The sequence below is a fragment of the Carlito syrichta genome, unplaced genomic scaffold, assembly GCF_000164805.1.
Source record: "Carlito syrichta isolate Samal-C Ts95f unplaced genomic scaffold, Tarsius_syrichta-2.0.1 Scaffold96589, whole genome shotgun sequence".
Classification (NCBI taxonomy): domain Eukaryota; kingdom Metazoa; phylum Chordata; class Mammalia; order Primates; family Tarsiidae; genus Carlito; species Carlito syrichta.
Genome location: NW_007040685.1, coordinates 102,227 through 106,546, shown reverse-complemented (window position 1 = coordinate 106,546; position 4,320 = coordinate 102,227). Strand labels below are relative to the sequence as shown.

Sequence of the window (4,320 nt, the reverse complement as noted above, 5' to 3'; positions counted from 1 at the left end):
TCTTTTGAGAAGTGTCTATTCATGTCTTTTGCCCACCTTTTTGTTTTTTTCCTTTAGGCACGTTTGAGTTCCTTGTAGATCCTAGATGTTAGGCCTTTGTCAGATACACAGTTGGCAAATATTTTTTCCCATTCTGTGGGCTGTCTCCCTGCTCTCTTGATGGTTTCTTTTGCTTTGCAGAAGCTCGTTAGTTTGATGAAGTCCTGCTTGTCTTATTTCTTAAAGTATGGGCCTTTAGGGTTCTGAATAGGAATTGGTTGCCAGTTCCAATTTGCATAAGGGTATCTGCTGCATTTGCTAAGATTCTTATAGTTTGAGGTTTTACGTTTAGGTCTTTGATCCAGTTAGAATTAATATGTTTGTATGGTGATACTAGGTGTCAATCTTCTGCATGTGTTCAGCCAGTTTTCCCAGCACCATTTACTGAATAGATTCTCCTCTCCCCACTGGTTGTTGTTGGAGGCTTTGTTTGCTAATTGTACATTGCATATAAACATTTAGGTTTCTGTCCAATCTACCACAAAAATTAGTCTGTTAAAAATATACAACTAGGCGACTCCTGTCCCGAGTGAAGGCGGTGGAGTTGGAGCCCGGGGAAGGGGCAGGGGCTGGCTAATGGACCACGGTGGTGCCCGGAGCTCCTCACCAAAACAAGGAGACGGGTGCTGGTCCAGTGACTATGATGGGAGAAGATTATTACAAGATTCTTGGGATCCCATCGGGAGCCTATCGAAAGATGGCCTTGAAGTACCAACCCGACAAGAACAAAGAACTCAACGCTGATAGAAGTTTAAGGAGATGGCAGAGGCCTACGGTGTTCTGAGTGATCCCAAGAAGAGGGGCCTGTATGACCCGTATGGAGAGGAAGGCCTGAAGACCGGCGGTGGTACGTCAAGTGGCTCCAGTGGCTCCTTTCACTACACTTTACATGGGGACCCCCATGCCACCCTTGCCTCCTTCTTTGGTGGCTCCAACCCCTTCGATATCTTCTTGGCCAGCAGCCGCTCCACTCAGCCCTTCGGTGGCTTTGACCCCGATGACATGGATGTGGATGAAGACGAGGACCCATTTGGTGCTTTTGGCCGTTTTGGCTTCAGTGGGCTGAGTAGGGGTCCGAGGCGAGCCCCAGAACCCTCGGACCCACCTGGGATGCACGAGCTGCGAGTGCCCCTGGAGGAGATCCAGCACGGCTCCATCAAGTGCATGAAGATCACGAGGCGGCGCCTCAACCCCCCTGGGCCAACTGTGCGCACCGAGGACAAGATCCTGCACATCGTCATCAAGCGTTGCCGGATGGAAGGCACCAAGATCACCTTCCCCGAAGAGGGTGATGCCACACCTGACAACATCCCTGCTGACATCGTCTTTGTACTCAAAGGACAAGCCTCCTGCACACTTCTGCCCAGACGGCACCGATGTGATCTACAGTGCCCTGATCAGCCTCAAGGAGGCGCTGTGTGGCTGCACGCTGAACATTTCCAACATGGATGACCGAGTGATCCCTCTGCCCTGTAACGATGTCCTCCAACCGGTCACCCGTGAAGAGACTCCGTGGGGAGGGCCTTCCCTTTCCCAAAGTGCCTACTCAGCAGGGAGACCTCATTGTCGAGTTCAAAGTTCGCTTCCCAGACAGATTAACAGCACAGACACGGCAGATCCTGAAGCAGCACCTACCCTGTTCCCAGGCTCTGCCCCAGTCAGTCCAGAGTCTACCCTCCCACACTCACCTCACCCAGGGTGCACCCAGCTTGATGTCCACTGGACACTGGCAACTTTTTCTAAGATGCAATTTTAAAAAGCCACTGATTTTCAGGAAAATGTTCCTGTCCTTGACCCCTTTCAGAGCTGGGCTGCTTGGGTGCAGTGGGAGGGAAGTGGGGAGAGCGAGCCAGAGGTCAATTTTCATGTCATTAGCTTTGAATCCAGTTCCCACTCCCGTGGCTGGTGACCTGAGTGCTACTTGAAGATACAGCTTCCTTGTCCACGTCTGTAAAGAGCGTGTCCTCCTTCCCCTCCCAGCTTTGCTAATACCTTTCCTCTCCCTTCCCTTCAGCTTCCTCCTGTTGGGGGAGGAAGAGGCTAGAAAGGACATTGCTTTCCCACCCCCACCCCCAGATCCACAGTGTCCAAGATGACTGAACACATATTCATGCGCACGAAGTACTCACCTATAGCTGTCCTAGCCTCTCCTGGAGAGAAGAGAGGCGATAGGAAGGGAAGGTCCACAACCTGCGAACGGGGACATGGAGCACGAGACCCTTTTCATCCGGGGCAGGACGGTGAGCCCACCCTCAGCAGCCTCCCTGCCTGCTGCCCTGCCTCCACCCCACAGAGCTGGAGGGTCTATCCTCCCCGTTACTCTCAGGAATGTTCAAGGGTGGAGGGAAGGGAAGGGGAGCCTGGGGTACCAGGGCTAACAGGTGGAGGACAGGATCCATCTCAGCCTTCATCAGGAAGGGAAAGGGCTTGGGGGTCAGGTGGCAGCTACTCCCCATCAAGTGATTCAGGGTCACAGGTTTCTCCCCATACCTCTGAACTCAGGGCCAAACTTCTAAATCCCACTTTTGTGATATGTGAACCTACTTATTTCTGACCCTTCGTGGAGGCTGTGTGGGAATTTCCAGCCTTTTTATGGCTGTGTGATCCCACCCACTCCCACAGTTGTATAAAGGTTAAATAATGAGGGAGGTGGGGGAAGCCTGCTTCAGCCAGATCTGGGATGGGGTCTTTAGGTTTTTTCCCTTTGACAAGCCCCTAAATGTTTTTATAGTAGTTTTTTTTGTATTTTTTTGTAATGGCAGTATTATGTAAAAATTAAAGTGTTTTAAAAATTAAAAATATATATACAACTATAGTTTATAAGTAGACTATTTTGATTCCAGGTACCATTGACTTTTTTGTCATCTTTGTTGTGTTTTCTAAATTTCAGCTATTGCACTTCCTATCAGATAGTCTTCACTAATCCCTGGGCATTCTGATCTTTGCTGTTTTCACTATATTACTCTGGTCTTCAATTACTTGGCAAGAATGATAGAGCAAAAACATGGGGGTTTGCGAAACTTGATTCAAAAGTAATTTGTGCAGTTTTTAGCTGTGACATATTGGTCAGGTACTCTTATCTCTGCAATCTCTGTTTTCCTTGTGTCTAAAATCTAAATAATATGAACCACTTTATGTTCTATTTAAATGAAATACTGTCAGTATAGTACTGCATAAACATTAATTTATCTCTTCCTTTACCCAGATGAGGCAGTTCCGTGTCTGGCATAAAGTAGCACTCAATATTGCTGCCTACGCCCATTACCACATCCCTCCAAGCTGCTGTTATTCCAAGAAGTCCTGCTCCAAATTCACTCTTCCTTAGGCCTCTATTCTCTTGCCTATGCCAAAAGCTAGCACAAGTGATTTGAAGGTCCAGGGAAGGGGAAAGAGCCACGTTTTTTCTGAACAGCATGTCCGTCAATGAGATTCATCATTAGAAAGACCAGAAAAGAGAGGATGGAAGCTAGCTGACCATAATTTTTCAACATAGTATATAGAAATTATGAAAATCTTTCACTGAAAAAACTTTGTTTAAACCTCCCCTTTATCTACGGCTCTTCACAACAGTTCATATTTTACATCTCTCTGTTTATTTACCTAGTCTTTTCTACCCAACAGTAAACCTCTTGAGGGCAAGGCCTGTGTCTCCTTTATCTTAGAGTCCTCCAATGGCACTCATCCCAATTGTTCCCACAGAAAGCTATTAGTTGTGTGCGTTGAATCAGTAAGACTGTGTTTTATTCAGATTTGGGATGAAGAATGCTGCATAATGCCTTTCCTTCTGGAACCCATGCTGTTCTTAGCAGAGAGCAGTGAGTAACCAATCCATTATAGGCATGCATAAACAGCCTCGCAATCGATAAAAGCATTCAAGGAAATACTACCTGTGGGGTCTTCTGAATCGAGATTTGAGCAAACAGACTAAAAATAAAACCAGTGCTACAGTCCCTCTGTCCCAACAGTTTCAAGTGTTTTGATTTGAAGCAGATGGATTTGCTTTTGAGTGTAATCCTCCTGACAGCTAAAACATAAAACAAATATCCTTTCTGATACTTTAGAATACCCAAGGTCCACGATTCAGGAAAAGGCATGGAAAAATGTCATCACCTATTTAAATAAGTTTCCAAAATAAAATTACTGATGCTGTTTAGCTTGATTCATAAAAATATTTTTAAAGAGGACTATCTAGACTTCCTTTTCATACATCAGATACAAAAAGACTCAGCCTCTACATTAGTTGATACTATTTTTTACATATTATCAGCTGTTTGTGGTTCA

General features: G+C 46.2%; 1 pseudogene; it reads left to right on the top strand.

Annotated features, from left to right (window-relative positions):
- The first annotated feature begins 556 nt into the window (after positions 1 to 556).
- Positions 557 to 3,364, top strand: LOC103264866 (annotated as a pseudogene).
- Positions 3,365 to 4,320: the final 956 nt, after the last annotated feature.